This window comes from Phyllobates terribilis, unplaced genomic scaffold (assembly GCF_046119375.1).
Source record: "Phyllobates terribilis strain yellow unplaced genomic scaffold, ASM4611937v1 Scaffold_2__4_contigs__length_985480577, whole genome shotgun sequence".
Classification (NCBI taxonomy): Eukaryota; Metazoa; Chordata; class Amphibia; order Anura; family Dendrobatidae; genus Phyllobates; species Phyllobates terribilis.
In genome coordinates, this window is record NW_027362762.1 from 750,483,148 (window position 1) to 750,508,906 (window position 25,759).

General features: G+C 46.5%; 1 protein-coding gene across 7 annotated transcripts in view; it reads left to right on the top strand.

Moving 5' to 3' along the window:
• SYTL5 (synaptotagmin like 5) overlaps positions 1-25,759 on the top strand; it is a 483,329-nt gene that overhangs the window by 344,725 nt on the left and 112,845 nt on the right. The gene's annotated exons all lie outside the window — the stretch shown is intronic.

Genomic DNA, 25,759 nt, shown 5'->3' on the forward strand with positions numbered 1-25,759 from the left:
CTAGATTACTGACCAGGATAATGCTACTAATTTGCAAAAAAAATGCTATATGTTTATATACACTGCTCAAAAAAATAAAAGGGAACACTTAAACAACAGAATATAACTCCAAGTAAACCAAACTTCTGTGAAATCAAACTGTCCACTTAGGAAGCAACACTGATTGACAGTCAATTTCACATGCTGTTGTGCAACATGGAATAGACAATAGATGGAAATTATTGGCAATTATCAAGACACCCTCAATAAAGGAGTGCTTCTGCAGGTGGGGACCATAGACCACATTTCAGTACCAATGCTTTCTGGCTGATGTTTTGGTCACTTTTGAATGTTGGTTGTGCTTTCACACTCGTGGTAGCATGAGACGAACTCTACAACCCACAGAAGTTGCTCAGGTAGTGCAGCTCATCCAGGATGGCACATCAATGCGAGCTGTGGCAAGAAGGTTTACTGTGTCTGTCAGCGTAGTGTCCAGAGTCTGGAGGCGCTACCAGGAGACAGGCCAGTACACCAGGAGATGTGGAGGGGGCCGTAGGAGGGCAACAACCCAGCAGCAGGACCACTACCTCCGCCTTTGTGCAAGGAGGAACAGGAAGAGCACTGCCAGAGCCCTGCAAAATGACCTCCAGCAGGCCACAAATGTGCATGTGTCTGCACAAACGGTTAAAAACCGACTCCATGTGGGTGGTATGAGGGCCCGATGTCCACAGATGTGGGTTGTGCTCACAGCCCAACACCGTGCAGGACGCTTGGCATTTGCCACAGAACACCAGGATTGGCAAAGTCGCCACTGGTGCCCTGTGCTCTTCACAGATGAAAGCAGGTTCACACTGAGCACATGTGACAGACGTGACAGAGTCTGGAGACGCCGTGGAGAGCGATCTGCTGCCTGCAACATCCTTCAGCATGACCAGTTTGGCAGTGGGTCAGTAATGGTGTGGGGTGGCATTTCTTTGGAGGGACGCACAGCCCTCCATGTGCTCACCAGAGGTAGCCTGACTGCCATTAGGTACCGAGATGAGATCCTCAGACCCCTTGTGAGATCATATGCTGGTGCGGTTGGCCCTGGGTTCCTCCTAATGCAGGACAATGCCAGACCTCATGTGGCTGGAGTGTGTCAGCAGTTCCTGCAAGATGAAGGCATTGAAGCTATGGACTTCCCCAGACCTGAATCCCATTGAGCACATCTGGGACATCATGTCTCGCTCCATCCACCAACGTCACGTTGCACCACAGACTGTCCAGGAGTTGGTGGATGCTTTAGTCCAGGTCTGGGAGGAGATCCCACAGGAGACCATCCGCAACCTCATCGGGAGCATGCCCAGGCGTTGTAGGGAGGTCATACAGGCACGTGGAGGCAACACACAATGCTGAGCCTCATTTTGACTTGTTTTAAGGACATTACATCAAAGTTGGATCAGCCTGTAGTGTTTTTTTCCACTTTAATTTTGGGGGTGACACCAAATTCAGGCCTCCATTGGTTAATAAATTTGATTTCCATTGATGATTTTTGTGTGATTTTGTTGTCAGCAGATTCAACTTTGTACAGAACAAAGTATTCAATGAGAATATTTCATTCATTCAGATCTAGGAGGTGTTATTTGAGTGTTCCCTTTATTTTTTTGAGCAGTGTATTTTACCATAGGCTTGAACTGACATCTGATTGCAGCTGTTTCGCCCCTATTATAAACGTGAAATAAAATCAGAAAGAAAAGGCACAGAAAACACGAATAAAAAGTTTGTGTGAAACCAGCCTATGCATTTATTATAAAATCAGCATGAATTGTGGTCATACTTAGATAATAAATCAAAATAATATGCATTCTATTTACTAGCCATGTTCAGCATTTGGAAAGGAGTTTTTTATTTTTTATATTTGTGATGTGTTTTTGAAAATTATGTTTTTAAATTGATATGGTAATTCCTAAAAAATGGGGTTTTCTGAGACTATAATTCTCGTGGTCAATCAGACCATGGGGGGTTTTAACTAGAGATGAGCGTTGTTCTACTCGAACTGTTCGCCAATCTCAAATTCGAGCTGTTTTGGGCGGTGTTCGAGCCGTTCGGCGAACACGAACGATTTGAGAAAAATTCGGCTGTTCGAGGTTATGTTCGATAACTGTTCGTGCACCAAAATCATAACTGGATTTTTTCTCAGTAATGATGAAAATTAATGTTAATACGCAGTTTGAGTGTACAGCGGGGTGGGGGGAGGGGCAGGGGATGGATCTCTGCAGGAATAATGAAGATCTCCATTTTTTTTTCTCTTTCCCGCATTTGCAGTGGGGAGGTGCAGTCTGTCAGCCTATCAGCAGCGCACACACGGAGCGAACTGCTGTTTTTCACACAAGCAAGGGCATGTGTCATTGGCAGTGTATGTCACATGTCCTTGCCCTATAAGACCAAGCCATTTTCCCCGTCGCCACCATTTTCTCACTGCTGCAGCTGCGTGTTAGACGGCACCGCTGTTGCTGTGTGCGCTATACCTTGTTAATTTCAAGCCAATTTTCGCACAAATCTACAGATAGCTTGGGAGTAGGGAATAGTTGTGATTGCAGTCCTTTTAAGGACTAGGTTACAGCATTTCCTACGACTTTTATCAGGCAGGTCTGTGCTCTTAAATAGATAGATTGTGGGAGTAAAGACTAATTGTAATTGCAGTCCTTTTCAGGACTAGGTTACATCAGTTCCTATCAGTTTTTGCCAGGCAGGTCTGTGCCAGTGCTGTGCAAGTTTTTTTCACAGCATTTGGCTGAATCTAGCAAAGCTAATCCATTTTGGCCTATTGCAGAGTGTGTTAGTCAGTGGAGTAGCCTATCTGTGTTGCAAGATATACCACCTGTGTATAGAATACCAATTTTTTTACTGCACCTAGTGAAGTAAAATCTTTTGGGCATAGCATCATTCTATTAGTCCATCTATACTGACCTCCATCAGGTTGCAAACTGAATATATTTTTTTTCTGCATCTACCTCTGAAAAAATATTGGGCTTCTAGCTGTGTGTGGGACTTGTTCTATTAATCCATCTATACAGACCTCCATCAGGTTGCAAACTGAATATATTTTTTTTCTGCATCTACCTCTGAAAAAATATTGGACTTCTAGCTGTGTGTGGGACTTGTTCTATGAATCCATCTATACAGACCTCCATCAGGTTGCAAACTGAATATAATTTTTTTCTGCATCTAGCTCTGAAAAAATATTTGGCCTTCTAGTAGTGTGTGGGACTTTCTCTATTAGTCCATCTATACTGACCTCCATCAGGTTGCAAATTAAAAATAATTTTTATCTGCATCTAGCTCTGAAAAAATATTTGGCCTTCTAGCAGTGTGTGGGACATTCTCTATTAGTCCATCTATACTGACCTCCATCAGGTTGCAAATTAAAAATAATTTTTATCTGCATCTACCTCTGAAAAAATATTTGGGCTTCTAGCTGTGTGTGGGACTTGTTCTATTAGTCCATCTATACTGACCTCCATCAGGTTGCAAACTGAATATAATTTTTTTCTGCATCTAGCTCTGAAAAAATATTTGGCCTTCTAGCAGTGTGTGGGACTTTCTCTATTAGTCCATCTATACTGACCTCCATCAGGTTGCAAATTAAAAATAATTTTTATCTGCATCTAGCTCTGAAAAAATATTTGGCCTTCTAGCAGTGTGTGGGACTTTCTCTATTAGTCCATCTATACTGACCTCCATCAGGTTGCAAATTAAAAATAATTTTTATCTGCATCTAGCTCTGAAAAAATATTTGGCCTTCTAGCAGTGTGTGGGACTTTCTCTATTAGTCCATCTATACTGACCTCCATCAGGTTGCAAATTAAAAATAATTTTTATCTGCATCTACCTCTGAAAAAATATTTGGGCTTCTAGCAGTGTGTGGGACTTTCTCTATTAGTCCATCTATACTGACCTCCATCAGGTTGCAAATTAAAAATAATTTTTATCTGCATCTACCTCTGAAAAAATATTGGGCTTCTAGCTGTGTGTGGGACTTGTTCTATTAATCCATCTATACAGACCTCCATCAGGTTGCAAACTGAATATAATTTTTTTCTGCATCTACCTCTGAAAAAATATTTGGGCTTCTAGCTGTGTGTGGGACTTGTTCTATTAGTCCATCTATACTGACCTCCATCAGGTTGCAAACTGAATATAATTTTTTTCTGCATCTAGCTCTGAAAAAATATTTGGCCTTCTAGCAGTGTGTGGGACTTGTTCTATTAGTCCACCTATACTGACTATACTCCAGTCCTCAAAGGTGTCACCCCAATCGCACTTGCTTCCTCACAGCTCCCAAATCTCCAGCTGCCCGTCTGAGTATGAGGTAGAACAGATGGTTGAGTCTGCAGAGCTGTTTACTCATACTATAGCCTGGGAATCAGAGGTCGACTCCAGCGCTTCTGTGAATCCAGATGAGGAAATGATCTGCACTGATGCCCAGAATCTTTGAGTCGGATCCAGGACCAGACGCAGAAGGTTCTGACCATAATGTAGACCCTCATTCCCAAACTGTAACTCCTGTTGGTGGAGACAATGAGGAAGACGATGATGAGACTCAAATACCTGATTGGAGCGACAACTTTAGTTTTTTGTCAGGGCAGGAACAGGTTGGCTCTGAGGACGACGGGTGTGATAACGCACAGGGTGATGATGATGAGGTTGGAGATCCCACTTACTGTCAACCCACAGTCAGCCAAGAGATGAGGTCAGCAGAGGAGGTGGAGGAAGATGCTAGTGACGACGAGGTCAGGTTGCGCCTTCCTGGACAGAGACGTAGTACTGGAAGCACGTCAACAACTGCATCCTCAAACACAACTCTGCCTCTCACCACAAGTCGTGGTGGCTCTTCAGGTCACATGGGTGCTAAGCCTTGCATAGCCTGGGCATTTTTTCAGATCGATAAAGATGACCCAACTCGTGTTATCTGTAACATTTGTCAGCAAAAGCTAAGTAGAGGTCAAAAAATACATAGTTTGAGTACTTCATGCATGAACCGGCACATGGACATGAAGCATAAGTTGCAGTGGGAAGCTCAGTGTGCTACAATGCGGCCTAGCCGGCCGGGCCAACCACCGTCTGCCATATCTTGTGCATCCGCGGCCTCTTCATCCTCTGTGACTGGGGGGACAGCAGTCACACCTGTTTTGGGGCGCAGACCTGCCACCTCTTTACCCGCAACAGCCAGCGTGATTGGCAGGTCATCATTTTCTTTGGAGGTGGTAACACCAGCTGGTGTTGAGCGCTGTCCGACATCGATAGCACCACCTTTGGATCAAGGCAACCTAACATGTCCGCCTGCATCTTCCTCACAGACCGGCAGTTTGCCGGGGACACCCTTATCAACCCCGTCTAAGCACAATAGCCAGCCCTCGGTCCCTCAGATGTGGACAAGTAAAAGACCATTTCCTCCTAGCCATGAGAAAGCTAAGAGGTTGAATTTCACCATCTGCAAGCTCTTGGCTACAGAAATGCTGCCTTTCCGCCTGGTGGACACAGAGGATTTTCGAGACCTTATGTCCGTCGCAGTGCCCCAGTACCAGATGCCCAGTCGGCACTACTTCTCAAAGAAAGGTGTGCCTGCGCTCCACCAGCATGTCGCACACAACATCACCGCTTCTTTGAGAAACTCTGTGTGTGACAGGGTGCATTTCACCACAGACACTTGGACGAGTAGGCATGGACAGGGGCATTACATGTCGCTGACTGGGCACTGGGTAACTATGGTGACAGCAGGACAAGGGGCTGCTGTCCAAGTCTTGCCGTCCCCACGAGTTGTGCGTCAATCCTCTTTATGTCAAAGTTCCTCCACTGCTTCTGCCTCCTCAACCTCCTCTCGGTCTTCCACCTGCACCCAAAGCCTGTCTGGTCATGCCACAAGCTTTCTAACTGCGCAGAAGGGATCCTGCACACCTCCTTACTATGCTGGCAGTAGGGCTCAACGTCATCAGGCGGTTTTTACTTTGAAATGTCTGGGAAATGTGAGTCACACAGCTGAGGAGTTGTGGTCAGCTCTGGAGAACCAATTTCATGAATGGTTGTCTCCACTGGACCTGAAACCAGGGAAGGCCGTGTGCGACAATGCTGCAAACCTGGGTGCGGCCCTTCGCCGGGGCAATGTCACACACGTGCCTTGTATGGCTCACGTGTTGAACCTGGTTGTACAGCAATTTTTAGCCCACTATCCCAGACTAGATGGCCTTCTGCAGAGGGCACGGTCGCTGTGTGCTCACTTCCGCCGTTCGCATCCCGCAGCTTAGCGACTTACATCTCTACAGAAGTCGTTGGGCCTGCCACTTCACCGGCTAAAATGCGATGTGCCTACCTGGTGGAATTCAACTCTGCACATGTGGCAGCACCGACAAGCCCTGGTGCAATACGTTCTGACGTATAGCCTGGGCCAACGAGATCCAGAGGTGGGGCAAATCACGCTGGAGGAGTGGTCTCAGATCAGGGACCTATGCACCCTTCTGCACAGTTTTGAAATGGCGACGAAGATGTTTAGTGCTGACGATGCCATTATCAGCATGACTATTCCGGTGATTTACATGCTGGAGCACATGTTAAACAGAATTCGGAGTCAGGTGGTGGCACAAGAGGAGGTGGAGGAAGTAGAGGAGGAGGAATTGTATGCGGAAGGGCTAACATCTGCAAGGTCCAGACGGTCGGCAGCACCAAGGCGGCAGGCATGTGAGGGTGGGGGAGATGGTTTTACCAGGGCGCATGGTAGCAGCCAAACTAGTGAGGAAGGTGCAGGAGCCCAGGAAGAAGTGGAGGACGAACTGATGGAAGACTCATCAGATGAGGGAGACCTTGATCACATTTCTGTTGTGCGAGGTTGGAGGGAGAGGACAGAGGAAGGAAGCATGATTGTTACCTCGCCACCAACACAACAGGGACTTGGTGCTCCTGGATGCGCAACACACATGAGTGCCTTCTTGCTGCACTACCTGCAACATGACCCTCGAATTGTGAGAATTAGAAATAATCCTGACTACTGGGTTGCCACACTGTTAGATCCCCGGTACAAAAGTAAATTTGCAGAAATTATTCCTGCCATAGAAAGGGATGCACGCATGCAGGAGTATCAGCAGAGACTGTTGCAGAATCTTACATGTGCTTTTCCACAAAACACCAGTGGTGCACGTAGTGAATCTCACAGTTCCAACTTGCCAACCGTAGGACTGTCAAGTGTTCAGCACTCAAACCGTAACAGAACCACAGTATCTGCTGGTAACATCAATTTTGCGGAATCATTTCACCACTTTTTTAGCCCATCCTTTGCAAGGCCACAGGAGACAAGAAGTCTGACACATAGTCAACGCCTAGAGACGATGGTACAGGAGTATCTCCAAGTAAACATTGAAGCCATGACTGTGTCACTGGACCCTTGCTCTTTTTGGGCTTCCAATCTGGATAAATGGCCGGAGCTAGCCACTTACGCCTTGGAGATTTTGTCATGCCCCGCAGCCAGCGTTCTGACTGAACGTGTGTTCAGCGCTGCTGGTGGTGTGCTGACAGATAAGCGCACGCGGCTCTCCACTGATAATGTAGACAGACTCACGTTCATAAAGATGAACAAATCATGGATCCGAAACGACTTTTCTACCCCTGTGTCATCCTGGGGAGAGTAAAAGCTTGATGATTGGTTAAAATCACCCTACCAACCGTTTTAAGCTTTCAAATTACTAATCATGTTTATCTGTATCTTGGCTGGAAAATAATTTGGGCTTTGTAGCAGTGTGCAGCACTGATTCTATTAGGCCATCTATAATAAGCTCCACCAGATTTAAAATTACTAATCATGTTTATCTGTATCTTGGCTGGAAAATAATTTGGGCTTTGTAGCAGTGTGCAGCACTGATCCTATTAGGCCATCTATACTAAGCTCCACCAGATTTAAAATTAATAATAATTTTTAGCTGCATCTAGCCCGGAAAATAATTTTGGGGCTCCGAGATGCGCAAGACACATAAGTGCCTTCTTGCTGCACTACCTGCAACATGACCCTCATATTGTCAGAATTCGAAGTAATCATGACTACTGGGTTGCCACACTCTTAGATCCCCCAAACTTTTCGATCAACCTTTTCATTTTAATAAAGACCAAAAAAATGGTCATTTTTGAAATTATAAGCATTAGCAGGTTATTAGAAACTGAAATCAAACAGTTTTCAACTCAAAACTTTATTCTAGGTGATGTTACATTTTCACATAGGACCCCTTGTTCGAAAGGAGCTTCTGAACTCTCTCGTCCATTGAATTTGTCAGGTTTTGGATGGTTTCTGCTTCAATTGTTTTGCATGAGGACAGAATACCCTCCCAGAGGTGTTGCTTAGATGTGAACTGCCTCCCGCCATCATAGACACTCCTTTTGATGATGCTCCAGAGGTTCTGAATGGGGTAGAGGTCAGGGGAGCTTGGGGGTCACACCATAAGTTTGTCCCCTTTTATGCCCATATCAGCCAGAGATGCAGATGTTTTATGTGCAGCATGAGATGGTGCATTATCATGCAAAAAAATGATCTTGCTGTGAAATACACGGTTCTTCTTCTTAAACCATGGCAGGAAGTGCTGTTTGAGAAAATCCACATACATTATGGAGTTCATCTTTAGCGCCTTCAGGGATCCTAAAGGGGCCGACAATCTCTCTCCCCATGATTCCAGCTCAAAACATTACTCCACCTCCTCCTTGTTGGCGCTGTAGCCGTGTTTGCGTGGGGTGTCCATCAACCAGCCATCCTCCACTCCATCCATCTGGACCATCGAGCGCTGCACGGCACTCATCCGTGAACAAAACAGTTTTGAAATCAGTCTTCATGTAATGTTTAGCCCACTGGAGCCGTTTCTGCTTGTGTGAAGTGGATAGAGGAGGTCGACAGGATGGCATATGCACAGCTGCAAACCTCTGAAGGACCCTGCATATTGTTGTTCGGGGGACGTTGGAGGCACCAGCAGCTTCAAAAACTTGTCTGCTGCTATGACAAGGCTTTTTTGCCGCTGCTCTTTTAACCTGACGTAATTGCCTGTAGGAAAGAGTCCTCAATTTGCCCTTATCAGCACGCACACGTGTGTACTGTGAATCAGCTACATACTTCTTGATTGCCAAGACACTTCATCCTGATCATCGCACAATGTTGATTGTAGTCATGCCTTGACCTAAACACTCCACAATTTGTTGCTTCTCAGCAGCCGACACATCCTTTTTCTTTCCCATTTTGGCAGAAAATGTAGGCTGCTTAATAATGTGAGACAGCCTTCTTAAGTAGTCTTGCCTTTCATTGGACACACCTGCCAAACTAATTAGCACAGGTGTCTGCAATTGCTTACAGTGATATAAAGAGCCCTGACACACATCACCATCAATGAGTTTAACTGACAAACAAACAAATTCTTCCCTTATCACTCCTAAACACTTTTTGCATAATAATTTGGAACACAGTGTACATGTGCTTTTCCACAAAACACCAGTGGTTCACGTAGTGAATCTTACAGTTCTAACTTGCCAACCGTGGTCTGTATGGAGTTGTTCAATAAAGGGCCCAAAATTAAGATAACATAGATGGGCGAGGTCTCTATGAATAGGAATTCCTAAGTATTTGATACCCTGTGAGGGCCAGGCAAAGGGAAAGTTGGACTGGATGGAATCCTATATGGATTTGGGGAGGGAGACATCGAGGGCCTCAGACTTCGCTGCATTGATTTTAAAATTTGACCATGTAACAAAGTGATCTATTTCAGCCATAACAGCATGGATGGATATATGTGATTGAGTGATATATACTAGGACATCATCAGCAAATAGAGAGCACTTGTACTCGGTGCCTCCCACCTCAATCCACCTAATATTGGGGTTATGGCGAATTGATGAGAGCAGGTGCTCCGTCACTAGGATGTATAAGAGAGGGGACAGAGGACATCCCTGCCTTGTCCCATTGGTGATTGTGAAAGGTGATGAAAATGTTCTGATGCACCCCCTGGGCCTTGGGACACCCGGAGCCGGACCCTTTTTGGTGGATGCTGGTGGTTGTAGTCTTCGTGGCGGCGACCCGGTTCCGTGGCTCAGGGTGGTCAAACCAGTGGCGGAACTATTTATGTGGTTTTGATGTTTAAATGTCCGACTACGCCACCCCTGGATTGCGGTCAGAGTGAACCGCCGCTGCAGGGCAGACCGCTGAGGCTGGTGTTGTGGGTGCAGCAGAGCGTAGCATAACTCCCCACGGGAGGAGTATAGCCTCAGGGCAGTGTATGCGGAGGATGGGGGTGATGGTGCAGGGCAGCAGCAGTAACGACACGGAGTCAGTGATGCAGTCCAGGGCCTTTACTCACAGTTCTTATTATCCAGACCACGTCTGCAGGTAACGGCTGCCCACGTCGTACTGTGCTCACCAGGTGAGGGTCTCAGACAACTCCCAGATAACTTTGGAGCGCTTCACAGGACCCCCTTTGTGTGTCCTTTGTCTGGCCTTTCTTACCAACCCTTCTGTCCGGCTGCCTCGGGCCTCCTCTTGGTAAACTTGGCGCCAGTTTCCCTGACCCTATGTGGTGCCTTCCTAGCGGGTGTAGCGAGGGGCTGCGCCACATAAAATGTCAGAGCCTCCGGTTTCTAGCTGAGGGTCGTTTCCTGCCTCCACTAGTTTCGGGGACCGGTCTCCCCCTTTGGCCTGACCCCTCCACGCAGGTGGATTCGGGCGTGCGGTGGCGACTCGCCCGTCCGCACCCCTGGGATCCCTTCATTCCTCGTTCCTGGAGCCTTCTCCGCTCCTCTTCCTTCCTTCTCCCTCTTCCAGGCCTGGGCCTCTGTTACTAGGCCCACCTCCGGAGCAGAGCTCATGCAGAGCCCCTGCTCCCTGCCACTTCTGCTCAGACTTCTCTGCACTGAACTAAGATGGTGCCCACCTTTTATACTCCCTTCTCAATGCACCCAGGAACTGCTTCCTCCCTGCTCCTGCACTACAGGGTTCCCCTTCCTCAGTGTTCCCTCCCCCCACTCCAGCCAGGGACAGGGACTGTCGTGCCCATCTCAGAGGCATATTGGTCGCCCTGCCCCACGGCAATGTGGTGTAATGCATGCAGGTGTCAGGTCCTGATCCACACTCCATCCTTACCTGAGAGTGAGATATCACACCTCTGGGTGAGGTGCAATACCTCTGTAGCAACCGAGCCCTCAGGGTGCTACAGTTCCATTTATCTTCAGCCTAGGTGACGTATTGTGATACAGGGCCGTGATTTTGGCTATAAAAGGGTCCCCTAGACCCCTACCCCAAGCTTTTTAAGAGAATCATATATGGCGTGCCAGGAGACTCTATGGAATGCTTTCTCAGCATCCAACGAGAGTATCTAATTACAAATTTTTAACTGCATCTAGCCCAGGAAATACTTTGTGCCTAGTAGCAGTGTCTGCTAGTCAGCGGATTATCCCGGCTGTTAAGCAAGCTACACCACCTGTAGTTTGGACACCTAATTTTTTCAAAGGAAATGCTTCGGGACCACGGGATACTCAGTGAAGAGCATCAGGAGGCACCCCAAGGCATAGGGGCTGGGACTGGCAGTAGGATGCCTTGCGGTGGACAGCCGAGCTCGATCCTTATAAAAGCTTTTTAACTGCAGCAGCTTTAGTGGACGCTACTGGAGCTGGAATTACGCGGCTGCTGGCATGAGACTTGCCCTCCAATAGATCCTTGTAAATGGATTTAAAGTGTATTCATTCAAATTAGAGAGACAATTTAAATTAAAAAGCTTAGAGCTGCCTCCACCACAGGGGGGCTCTCTCGACCCACCAGCGGACAGGCACCAGTATTGGGAGAGGGGGGCTGGCCGTCAGGGTTCACCGCGGCTCTGGCACAAACCCGGCAACACGGAGGTGGCACGGGCAGGAGCGGACTGAACGTGTCGGCTTCTCACTTTTTGGATTTTAGAAGGGCATGACATGCCTATATTTGTGTCTCCCCCTCCTTTTACTCCTCCACCTCTTTTCTTTTCGCATGACTATATGTACTTGTCACTTTTCCATGTGTTAGTTGTGTCTTCTGAGCAGTTTGTCAGCTTTTGGACACCTTTGAAGGTGTTTTCTATGTGTTTCTATGTGTTTTTGTTTGCCTGCCATTGGTTTTAACGGTGTTCGAAGGTGTTCGACGAACAGTTCGGCGAACACACGGGTGTTCGACGAACCGAACCGAACTCGAACACTACGGGGGTGGCTCAACACTAGTTTTAACTCCCTACTCACCTGCCAATTAGCCGACTTAATGGTGTCACATTCCCTTTATTGGTTTCTAGGCAGAGTGCAAAACATTCGGTAGTGATTATTCCTTGTATATTGCAACTCAATTTTATCTACTTAAAGGAGTTATCCACGACTGATTTTTTTTTCACTATGGGCCTAAGAACTAACAGGCAATTGATTGCTAACAAGCGGCCTGTTCTTTATCTGCTGTTTCAGAGCGGTCACAGACTGTTCCTGCTAGTGATTCAGTGGACAGAGCAGCTACTTCTCTTCCTCCCTGCTCTGTAGATGGAACGTGATTGATTGTAGACATCATGCTGATTGACAGCTGGCTTACCACTGTATAACTGCGGGGAGCCGGCTGTCAATCAGCATGATGTCGGCAGTCACGCCTTATTGGCAGAACAGCTCAGAAGAGAAAGAGCAGCTCTGTTGACGTGAGCAGCAAAATCACTAGCAGACGCTGAGTAGAACAGGTAGCAACTACCTACCTGTTATTTCTTAGGCTTATGGTAAAAAAATAATAAAATAGTCCCCTTTAAATAGGACTAAACTGCAGTACCAAAACATTGCTGCTACCAAATACAGTACATGGTGCTGTTAGCAGATCGGCAAGGGTGCGGGGAGATGGACTTTCACCAATCTGATGGCCCATGTTAAGGATGGGTCTTCAATATTATAGTCCAGATAAACACTTTAACATATACATGGCAAACTCTGGGTGGTTTTATTTGACCTGTTACACCAGAACCACCACCTCTATGTGGGGCCCATTATCCTGTATAAAGGACTATGTGGGGCCCATTATCCTGTATAAAGGACTATGTGGGGCCCATTATCCTGTATAAAGGACTATGTGGGGCCCATTATCCTGTATAAAGGACTATGTTGGGCCCATTATCCTGTATGAAGGGCTATGTGGGGCTCATTATTCTGTATGCAGGACTTTGTGGGGCCCATTATTCTGTATGGAAGACTATGAGGGACCCATTATTCTGTATGGTGGACTATGTGGGGCCCATTTTTCTGTATGGAGGACGATGTGGGGCCCATTATTCTGTATGGAGGACTATGTGGGACCCATTATTCTGTATGGAGGACTATGTGGTGCCCATTATTCTGTATGGAGGACTATGTGGGGCCCATTATTCTGTATGGAGGACTATGTGGGACCCATTATTCTGTATGGAGGACTATGTGGGGCCCATTATCCTATATGGAGGACTATGTGGGGCCCGTTATTATGTATGAAGGACTGTGTGGGGCCCATTATTCTGTATGAAGGATTGTGTGGGGCCCATTATACTGTATACTGGTTGGCCCACGACTTTGTCCAAGTTTTTAATTTTAGCCATCTGTGTGTTTGAGTTTGACATCCCTGTTTTAACGGGAAGTAATTTCTTTGCTTTGGGTAGAAAGAAAGGCAGAAAATACATTTAAAACTGCACTGTCGTAACTAGACCTTATGTGGTCAGTGTTTAAGGCTCCACCGTGGTATAAACAACTGGCTAGGTCATAGAAATAAAAGAGTAGTACTTCTATTTTGTTCCTCTGCTGCTTGTCTTTGGTTTTGAGCCTCAGTAGGTAGCAGACGGGCAGACCCTGGTCAGTCATGTCACTAGGTTTACTTTCATACTTCATTTACATTGTGCTGATCTATAGTGACAGTATGAGATCATCATATTTCCACTGCAAGGATTATTAGTAGTGTTGAGCATTCCGATACTGAAATATCGGGTATCGGCCGATATTCACTGTATCGGAATTCCGATACTTAATTCCGATACTTTTATAATATCGAATACCGGAATCGGAAGTTCCCATAATGCCTGCGCTCTGCAGTGTCTCTGAAGGATGACAAGCTGGATGGCAGCGCTCAGCTGCGATCCAGCTTGTCATCAGAATGCCATCCCAGCGTGGGAGAATTCTCCTGATTGTTTAAAAGCCGGCGCGCGGTAAAAAGCCGCCGGCTTTTAAACAATCACGCAGCCCCATACTGCTTCCCCGCAGCCTCCCACCCCGATCCTCCGCTCCCCTCGCCACCTCCCATCCCGATCGTAAATTAGGACCGGGCGGGGAGCGCAGCACCAAGGAGCGAAGGACGCGGGCGGGGAAGCCGGCAGTGAAAAGACTTCACCGCCGGCTTTCCCGTTCTGTGCTGCGCTTTCCCGCCGGTTATTTCAAATGAACAGCTGAGGTATCAGGTGATGCCGATCAGCTGTTCATTTGAAGTAGCCGCGGTGCCCTCAGAGGGTTCATGTGAGTTCATGCTTGACTGCATGAACTCACATCAACTTTCCCACGGCCGCACAGGTCAGCCTCACCTCCCGGACCCGTCATGATTAGTGTGTGCGGGGTGTGTGTGTGTGCGGGGTGTGTGTGTGCGGGTGTGTGTGCGGGTGTGTGTGCGGGCAGACATAGGCCGATGTGACACTACTACTCCCATCGGCCTATGTCTGTCCCCCGTCCACTCCTGCCAGCAGGATCAGCTCGATGGGAGCAGTAGTTCCCATCAGCCTGATCCTGCTATTTAAATTGCCCTACTGTGTCCCCAATAAATGTTAAATACATGTCATTGGTGGCCAGTGGTTACCTAAAAGAAATTAGTTCATACATTACCTGTCCCCGCCGATCGCCACCTAAAATAAAGTAAAAAATAAAAAACTACACCTATACTCACCAAGACACCTAATTCCCCGAAGCCATCGATCTCCTGTAATAAAATATAAAATAATAAACCACAACCTTATCCTTACCCCTCCGTAGTAGTCCACGAGTGTCCCACGAAGATCTCCAGTTCAGAGCAGCCACATAGAATGTGACCGCTCTGAACCGCTGCCGCCGCTAGAATGACGGGGCCGTAAGGGTTCACCGGAGTTCAAGCAGCGCTGCTCCGGTTAGCTCCTTTACGGCACTGCTGTATCGTGAGAAATTCCCACGGTACAGCACTGCCGTAAAGGAGGTCTCCGGAGCTGCGCTGCCTGAATGCACTCCGGTGACCTCAGTCAGTGGCTCCCGCTGCCGGGAGCGGACGTGTTCCCGGCAGCGTGAGCTTACAGCAGCCATGCACAGCTGTCACCATCTCCAGATGTGACAGCTGTGCATGGGAGATCAGCGCAGGAACGTGGACAGGTAACTATTTTTTTTTTAGTAAACTAAGAATTAAATAAAATGGTGTTTTATTTCAAATAAATTATTTTTTTCTGGGTGTAGTGTGTTTTTTCTTTTTAACACTTTGTAGGTTAGTAATGGGGGTGTCATATAGACGGCCATCATTACTAACCTGGGCTTCATGGCAGCTGGCGCTGACATGAACCCCACCACTATTACCCCCTGCCACCGCACCAGGGCAGCGTGGAAGAGCGAGGCTAAGTGCCAGAATTGGCGCATCCTATGGATGCGCCATTTCTGGGGCGGCTGACGGCTGGTGTTTCTAGCCTGGGAGGGGGCCAATATTCATGGCACCCTTCCTGAGCTATTAATATCAGCCCCCAGCTGTCTGCCTAGCCTTTGCTAGCTATTAAAATAGAGGGGACCCCACGTCATTTTTTTTTGGGGGGTCCCCCATTTTAATAGCTAGTAAAGGCTAGGTATTCAGCTGGGGGCTGATATTAGTAGCCTGGGAAGCTCCGTGGGTTTTACCCCCTTCCCAGGCTTCAAACATCTGCCCCAGCCGTCTGCTTAACCTCCGCTAGAGACTAAAATTATGGGGGATCCCACGCCATTTTTTTTTTAAATAAATCCTTTATTTTAACACTAAATGACATTTGAGGACTTAATAAAGATGCAGTCCCTAAATTATTATTTATTTTTTAATAAATTTTTCCCAAAACTTTTGACGTGGGCTTCGCCATATTTTTGTATGCCAGCCAGGTACAGCATCCAGCTTCTATGAACGCGCCATTTTCCGGGGCGGCCGCGGACTGCAATTTTCAGCGGGGGGGGGGGAGGGCAAAAAGCTTGGGCCTCCCTGCGCTGCAGATTCCATCCCCCAGCTGCCTAGTTGTACCTGGCTGGACACAAAAATAGGGAGAAGCTCCACGTTTTTTTTTTTTTAATTATTTCATGAAATTCATGGAATAATTAAGAAAAAAAGGGCTTCCCTATATTGTTGTGTCCGGCTAGGTACAAATAGGCAGCTGGTGGTTGGGGGCAGCCCGTTCCTGCCTGCTGTACCTGGCTGGACACAAATATAGTGTGAAGCCCCACGTCAATTTTTTTTTAATTATTTCAGGAAATTCATGAAATAATTAAAAAAAAATTATGTGGGGCTTCGCCCTATAATTGTGTCCAGCCAGGTACAGCAGGCAGGAACGGGCTGCCCCCAACCACCAGCTGCCTATTTGTACCTAGCCGGACACAACAATATAGGGAAGCCCTTTTTTTCTTAATTATTCCATGAATTTCATGAAATAATTAAAAAAAAAAATGTGTGGCGCTTCGCCCTATTTTTGTGTCCAGCCAGGTACAACTAGGCAGCTGGGGGCTGGAATCTGCAGCGCAGGGAGACCCAAGCTTTCTGGGTCCCACCCGCTGCAAATTGCAGTCCGCAGCCGCCCCGGAAAATGGCGCGTTCATAGAAGCGCCATCTTCTGGCGCTGTACCCAACTCATCCAGGGCCCTGGTGCGGTGGCTCACTGGGTAATAAAGGGGTTAAGGCCAGCTTGGCATTATCAGCTGGCCCTAAGCCCGAAATTCATGGGGTCACGCCAATATTAGACATGACCGCCATGAATTTCTAGTAAAGTATTTAAAAAAAACACAAACACCCAGAAAAAAGTCCTTTAATTGAAATAAAGACACAATTCTTTATTGTTCTAAATTAAACCATACTTACCGCCACACCCATTCCAGCTGAAGCCAACGATCTCCTGCAATAAAAGTAAAATAATAAAGCAACCTCATCCTTACCTTTCCATGGTTCCCAGGACAGCTTCAGCTCTGCTACATCGAGATGACAGGCTGGACCGCAGCAGAACGCTGCCATCCAGCCTGTCATCCCGCGGACACTGAGAAGCGCAGGCATGCTTGCGCTCCTCAGTGTCTTTCTGTGACGTCATCCAGATGAGCCGAGGTCATGTCCAATGAACTCAGCTCACCTCATGCACGTCACTGACAGCGTGGGAAAATTCTCCTGCACTCAGCGCTTCAGCGTGAGAATTCTCCCACGCTGTCAGTGACGTGCATGAGGTGCGCCGAGTTCATGGGACATGACCTCACCTCATGCACGTCACTGACAGCGTGGGAAAATTCTCACGCTGAAGCGCTGAGTGCAGGAGAATTCTCCCACGCTGTCAGTGACGTACATGAGGTGAGCCGAGTTCATTGTCGGCTCATCTGGATGCCGTCACAGCCAGACACTGAGGAGTGGAAGTATGCCTGCGCTTCTCAGTGTCTGCGGGATGACAGGCTGGATGGCAGCGTTCTGCTGCGGTCCAGCCTGTCATCTCGATGTAGCAGAGCTGGAGCCGTCGTGGGAGCCATGGAAAGGTAAGGATGAGGTTGCTTTATTATTTTTCTTTTATTGCAGGAGATCGTTGGCTTCAGCTGGAATGGGCGTGATGGTAAGTATGGTTTAATTTAGAACAATAAAGAATTGTGTGTTTATTTCAATTAAAGGACTTTTTTCTGGGTGTTTGTGTTTTTTTTAAATACTTTACTAGAAATTCATGGTGGTCATGTCTAATATTGGCGTGACCCCATGAATTTCGGGCTTAGGGCCAGCTGATAATGCCAAGCTGGCCTTAACCCCTTTATTACCCAGTGAGCCACCGCATCAGGGCCCTGGATGAGTTGGGTACAGCGCCAGAAGATGGCGCTTCTATGAACGCGCCATTTTCCGGGGCGGCTGCGGACTGCAATTTGCAGCGGGTGGGGCCCAGAAAGCTTGGGCCTCCCTGCGCTGCAGATTCCAGCCCCCAGCTGCCTAGTTGTACCTGGCTGGACACAAAAATAGGGCGAAGCTCCACGTTTTTTTTTTTTTAAATTCATGAAATTCATGGAATAATTCAGAAAAAAAGGGCTTCCCTATATTGTTGTGTCCGGCTAGGTACAAATAGGCTGCTGGTGGTTGGGGGCAGCCCGTTCCTGCCTGCTGTACCTGACTGGACACAAATATAGGGCGAAGCCCCACATCAATTTTTTTAAATTATTTCATGAATTTCCTGAAATGATTTAAAAAAAATTGACGTGGGGCTTCGCACTATATTTGTGTCCAGCCAGGTACAGCAGGCAGGAACGGGCTGCCCCCAACCACCAGCTGCCTATTTGTACCTGGTTGGACACAACAATATAGGGAAGCCCTTTTTTTCTTAATTATTTCATGAATTTCATGAAATAATTAAAAAAAAAAAATACGTGAAGCTTCTCCCTATTTTTGTGTCCAGCCAGGTACAACTAGGCAGCTGGGGGATGGAATCTGCAGCGCAGGGAGGCCCAAGCTTTCTGCCCCCCCCCCTCCCCCCGCTGAAAATTGCAGTGCGCAGCCACCCCGGAAAATGGCGCGTTCATAGAAGCTGGATGCTGTACCTGGCTGGCATACAAAAATATGGCGAAGCCCACGTCAAAAGTTTTGGGAAAAATTAATTAAAAAATAAATAATAATTTAGGGACTGCATCTTTATTAACTCCTCAAATGTCATTTAGTGTTAAAATGAAGGACTTATTTTAAAAAAAATTGACGTGGGGCTTCGCCCTATATTTGTGTCCAGCCAGGTACAGCAGGCAGGAACAGGCTGCCCCCAACCACCAGCTGCCTATTTGTACCTGGCCGGACACAACAATATAGGGAAGCCCTTTTTTAAAAAAATTATTTCATGAAATAATTAAAAAAAAATTGACGTGGGGCTTCGCACTATATTTGTGTCCAGCCAGGTACAGCAGGCAGGAATGGGCTGCCCCCAACCACCAGCTGCCTATTTGTACCTGGTTGGACACAACAATATAGGGAAGCCCTTTTTTTCTTAATTATTCCATGAATTTCATGAAATAATTTTAAAAAAAAATGCGTGGGGCTTCGCCCTATTTTTGTGCCCAGCCAGATACAACTAGGCAGCTGGGGGCTGGAATCCGCAGCGCAGGGAGACCCAAGCTTTCTGGGCCACCCCCGCTGCAAATTGCAGTCCGCAGCCGCCCCAGAAAATGGCGCGTTCATAGAAGCGCCATCTTCTGGCGCTGTACCCAACTCATCCAGGGCCCTGGTGCGGTGGCTCACTGGGTAATAAAGGGGTTAAGGCCAGCTTGGCATTATCAGCTGGCCCTAAGCCCAAAATTCATGGGGTCACGCCAATATTAGACATGACCACCATGAATTTCTAGTAAAGTATTTAAAAAAACACAACACCCAGAAAAAAGTCCTTTAATTGAAATAAACACACAATTCTTTATTGTTCTAAATTAAACCATACTTACCACCACGCCCATTCCAGCTGAAGCCAACGATCTCCTGCAATAAAAGTAAAATAATAAAGCAACCTCATCCTTACCTTTCCATGGCTCCCACGACAGCTTCAGCTCTGCTACATCGAGATGACAGGCTGGACCGCAGCAGAACGCTGCCATCCATCCTGTCATCCCGCAGACACTGAGAAGCGCAGGCATACTTCCACTCCTCAGTGTCTGGCTGTGACGGCATAAAGATGAGCCGAGGTCATGTCCAATGAACTCCGCTCACTTCATGTACGTCACTGACAGCGTGGGAAAATTCTCCTGCACTCAGCACTTCAGCGTGAGAATTTTCCCACGCTGTCAGTGACGTGCATGAGGTGAGCTGAGTTCATTGGACATGACCTCACCTCATGTATGTCACTGACAGCGTGGGAGAATTCTCACGCTGAAGCGCTGAGTGCAGGAGAATTTTCCCACGCTGTCAGTGACGTGCATGAGGTGAGCTGAGTTCATTGGACATGAACTCGGCTCATCTGGATGACGTCACAGAGAGACACTGAGGAGCGCAAGCATGCCTGCGCTTCTCAGTGTCTGCGGGATGACAGGCTGGATGGCAGCTTTCTGCTGCGGTCCAGCCTGTCATCTCGATGTAGCAGAGCTGGAGCTGTCCTGGGAACCATCGAAAGGTAAGGATGAGGTTGCTTTATTATTTTTCTTTTATTGCAGGAGATCGTTGGCTTCAGCTGGAATGGGCGTGATGGTAAGTATGGTTTAATTTAGAACAATAAAGAATTGTGTCTTTATTTCAATTAAAGGACTTTACTCTGGGTGTTTGTGTTTTCTTTTAACTTTGACTATGGGGTTAGTAATGGGGGTGTCTTATAGACGCCTCTCCATTACTAACCTGGGCTTGATGTCAGCTGGCATTATAAGCTGACATCAACCCCAACCCTATTACCCCCTGCCACCGCACCAGGGCAGCGTGGAAGAGCGAGGCTAAGTGCCAGAATTGGCGCATCCTATGGATGCGCCATTTCTGGGGCGGCTGACGGCTGGTGTTTCTAGCCTGGGAGGGGGCCAATATTCATGGCACCCTTCCTGGGCTATTAATATCAGCCCCCAGCTGTCTGCCTAGCCTGTGCTAGCTATTAAATTAGGGGGGACCCCACGTCATTTTTTTGGGGGGGTCCCCCATTTTAATAGCTAGTAAAGGCTAGGTATTCAGCTGGGGGCTGATATTAGTAGCCTGGGAAGCTCCGTGGGTATTACCCCCTTCCCAGGCTTCAAACATTTGCCCCAGCTGTCTGCTTAACCTCCGCTAGAGCCTAAAATTAAGGGGAACCCCACGCCAATTTTTTTTTAAATAAATCCTTTATTTTAACACTAAATGACAAGTACAGTAATCAACACTGTCACTGTACTTCATATATATGTGACTGACATGTTTCTATCTATCTAATCTATGTGTGATTCTCTATTCCTTCTATTCTAAATTGTCGGGTACAGATGCTGAATTGCCGGCCGGCTTTCTTAAAGAGACGGTGCATGAAAACACTATTATTTTTTTAAATAAATCCTTTACACTAAATGACAAGTTCTGTAAGCAACACTGTCACTGTACTTCTTATATATGTGACTGACATGTTTCTATCTATCTAATCTATGTGTGAAGCTCTATTCTGTCTGTTATAAATTGTCGGGTACAGATGCTGAATTGCCGGCCGGCTTTTTTAAAGAGACGGTGCACGAAAACACTAATATTTTTTTTAATAAATCCTTTACACTAAATGACAAGTACAGTAAGCAACACTGTCACTGTACTTCATATATATGTGACTGACATGTTTCTATCTATCTAATCTATGTGTGAAGCTCTATTCTTTCTGTTGTAAATTGTCGGGTACCGGTGAATGCCGCTGATGAATTGCCGGCTTTTCATGTCATTCTACATTATTCTTAGTTGTTTTACTTCATGTAGAATTAACCTACAAGGAAAGAAAGGGTTTATTTTCATTCCGATATTTGTGTCCCATTGACTTGCATTGGTTTCCGGTATCGGAATCGGCGATATCCGATACTTTTTGGGTATCGGCCCGATCCAATCCGATACGATATTTCCTGATATCGGAAGGTATCGCTCAACACTAATTATTAGCCATGATTACTGCTTGTTAAAATGAATGGATGTTAGTGCAGAAAATATCTCTGCAATTACAATGTTATATACAAAGAATATGATAAACAGCGCTTACACATTGTACTTTTGGGGTACTATGTTGATTTATGAGCAAAACTAAGTTATATTTCATCTTTTCAATCACGTTTTTTGCAGAAAAAAAATGACAGTAAAGCACAAGTAAAGTGTGCAGAACTTTCAGCATGACAAATATGCAGTGTCAGGTGTCACCTAACGCTTGTACGCTTGATTAGCATTAGCTGCTTGCAAAACATAGAAGTACAGTATTTAAAAAGGACGCAACATCTTTCCTGACTTATTAGTTTTAGTAATATGTACAATCTGCAAGAAATAACAATTCTGGATAATCTTAGACCTCTGTGTTGTATCGTTCCTCTGCTATTCCTCCTAAAAATGTATGAATAAATTAAAAACTGGTTGTGTCCCTACACAAACCGACACTGGCCAATCAGTGCTGAAATTGCTGGGTTATGTAGGGACACACCGCCTTGACAATGGGAGTGGTAACATCCAGTTGTCTATTTATGTATCAGTATTCAGGAGGATTAACAGAGGACAGCAGAATGTGTTGGGACAACACAAATTTATAAAAATATTTGTCATTTTCACCTACACACCTACAGAGTTGCGTAAAAATGTTGCATCATTTGGCGTTTTTGAAGTTTGAAACAGCTCCATCAAAATAGGCAAGGCTGTGGAGGAGCCGGGCGGGACAGAGTGTGGCTTTGCTCGCCCGTCAAACTCAGCAAAAGTGCTGGCGTTTTTTATGCCCAGATGCATGCCACTGAGAAGATGTGCCAAATTCATTAAGTAGCGTGCACCTCCTCATGAATTTGACACATTGTACTCCAGCGAGCCCTTCATTAAGATTGGCATGCGGAACACTAGTCTTAGTGAATCGCCCCCCATAAGCTAATTTTTGCTTTCTTGCTTAGGTTAAATTCCCACTACGAGTTTTTGGTGATGCTGGGTATTTTCGCTGCGCAAGGAAAGTAAACCATCTTACAACTCCAGCAAAGTGGATAGGATTTATATAAATCTCACGCCCAATGTGCTTTTTATTAAGGCTGTGTAAACTGACCTGCGGTGCGTGTTTGAAATCTGCAACATATCAATTTCTCGGGAATTGGATGTTTCGCCCCCAGCAGTTCGCCCCCAGCAATTCGCCCCCGGGTACATTTCGCCCCCGCACATTTCGTCCCCAGCATTTGGCCCCCAGGATGTTTTGCCCCCGCACATCTCACCCCCGTACATATCGCCCCCAGTTCGAAACGTCCAGGGGCGAAACGTGTGGGGGCGAAATGTGCGGGGGCGAATCTTCCTGGGAGCGAAATGATAGGGGCGAAATGTGCGGGGGCGAAATGTACCTGGGGACGAACAGATGGGGGCGAACTGCTGTGGGCAAATTGCTGGGGGCGAAACTTCCTATAACCCAATTTCTCTTGCGGGAACTCTGAGTTTTATGTACGGGTTTTCCTCATATACTTGCATTAGATGCCCTAATATGGCAAGAAATGCACAAATGACTGTAACAATAAAGTTTTGTCAAAGCCAAATACCAGGAAGTATCAAAGACAAAGTAGCTTTATTTAAAACATGACAGACCAAAGATAAACCATAACTGCATTGGAAAAAATGCAATAAAACACATGTAAAAAAATCGCACTCAAAAACAATGAAAACAATTAAAGTGACCTATTTTAGCTAATAGGTGCAGAAATGCTGCACAAGTTCTGCAACATCAAAAACTCAGATGAAGCAAAAAGTAAGATTGGAGGGGGACACGTTTCCAGACCCCACGCCGCCAAATCCACTAGTCAAAGTCACAAAAACAGCAATAAGTGGACCTAAAACTTAACCTTTAATTTAGCAAATAAGATTAAAATTGGCAATCCTCATATATAAAAAGGTGACATACAAACATAACAATTAAAATGTAGTTACAAGAACTTATATAGGCGCCCGTGTCCCTGTAAGAGAACCAAGACTGACAGTGGTCAGACCAAAAAATGGGGCGATGACACCAAGAGAAGTCTTAATGTATATAGAAAAAAGCACACATAGGCCTATAAAGTTCATAGGCCCATATATAAGTATGTTTTCAATAAGCATTAAAGGGGGAATAAACAAAAGAGGAAACATCTTATTTACTAAATTAAAGGTTAACATCAAAAGCTCACCAAATACTCATGGCTTTGCCTTATGGTTTCAATATTTAGGGGTTTTTTTAATTGAAAGCAGATCTTGATTTGACAAAAAGGTTTTGATTAGTTCCACTATGTAACTCTCAGCCTATAGTTTCCCTCTTGTGGCAAATCCCTATCATTACAGAATCCCACAAGGACAGTTCCTACAGTACATCTGTTATTCTGCTGCAAGCTCCAGCAGTTTAAAACCGGGGATGTCTGAGCTAGCAAAAAAAGGGATGCTAAAATGATGCTCAGATTATAATCAGGCGCAATTCAAAAAATGTCAGAAACATTGACATCAGGCAAGCAGGCACTGTTCTCTTTCTTTAACAATTTATATCTTTTCCAGCTACTCCATGCCAAGACTCGGAGCAATCCAAGTTTTTCTTGTTCTACATGTTCTTTGAATACAGTACATGAATGGTAATCATATATTGTTACTCTAGCTAAGTGAGTCAAGTGGTCAATTTTTGCAAGCACATGAATGTTTGCAGCAGTAAAGATGGCAGTGTACCTAGAAGAGAAGAGCCCCATAAAAAAAAGACTGAATATATGGACCCCTTAACAAATGGACCCTCTTAGATCACCATATAAATCAACGGTAATTTATATTATGCTTAGGAGAATCCTATGGCAACTTTGTGTTGGGTCTGAAATATGACCCAGAAAAATGAATTCACAAATGGCAGATTTTTTGCAAAAATTTCTGCGGCTGAAAATCAGTTCCATTCAACTTAATACAGCTTTATGACACACATGATTTTCACATTAAAGCGGTCATCCGGTCTTAAGCTGCAAGTCTGCAATCACTCTATATGACTCTATATGACTGCAGACTTGTATATCCTTACATTGTACACACCGTGCGCTGTGAAGACTCTCCGATGCCGGCGGCGGGCGGCACACTGCACACTGTGAGAATCCTCACAGTGTTGATGCACCCAGGGGATGGGGGCCACTCGGCGCCCGGGCCTTGTTGTCGGTTTTGGGGGATGCCGCGGTGGCCGGCTCCTGGGGCCGTACCCTGGGGTCACTCTTTAAAAAGCAAGGAATAATGGGGGAAAGTTCGTGACGCCACCTGTGGTGTCTGGTGAGGTTCACCAGCGCTCCGGCAGCCCACTGAGGCCGGTGTTAAGGCAGCTTGGGTGATATAGCTCCCCACAGGTGGAGCTAGGCCTCAGGGCAGCGTGGATGTAGGGATGCAGGACAGAGGGGACCCAGCCGGGTCTGAAGAAGGATAGGCAAAGACACAGTTCACTTCAGTACCTTTTACTGATGGAATTCCAGGCACATTCCGGAGCACTGTAGGGTGAAGGGTGCATATCAGGATCCTCCCCAGTGAGCGGGTATAGGGCCTCCTGTTTCTTGCCTTTGTGTGGTATGTTTCTGACCTGCCTATAGCTAGGCCTAACTTTGTCTCTGTCCTGCACCGGCTGACTTTGTGGTAGGGCCTTCTCTTGGAGTACACGCTCCCAGCTTGCGGGGCCTCCATGACTCCTGGCTCTGGTACGTATCAGCTCTTGGGTGATCCTGGGACCTTAAGTCGTCCAGGGGTCTCCGGTTGTCTCTACAGGGGGATATATGACCCTGAATACGCGGACCCGGTGTCCGGTATATGTTTTCTGGGGTGAGCTTGTACAGCTCCTCTGCCCCCAATGCTACTCACTCCTCTAGCCTTCGGCCACGATCGAGGCCCTCACCAGGCTATACACACTAGCGGCAGCTTGCCGCGCTTCACCGCTCTTATGGCGTCGGCACG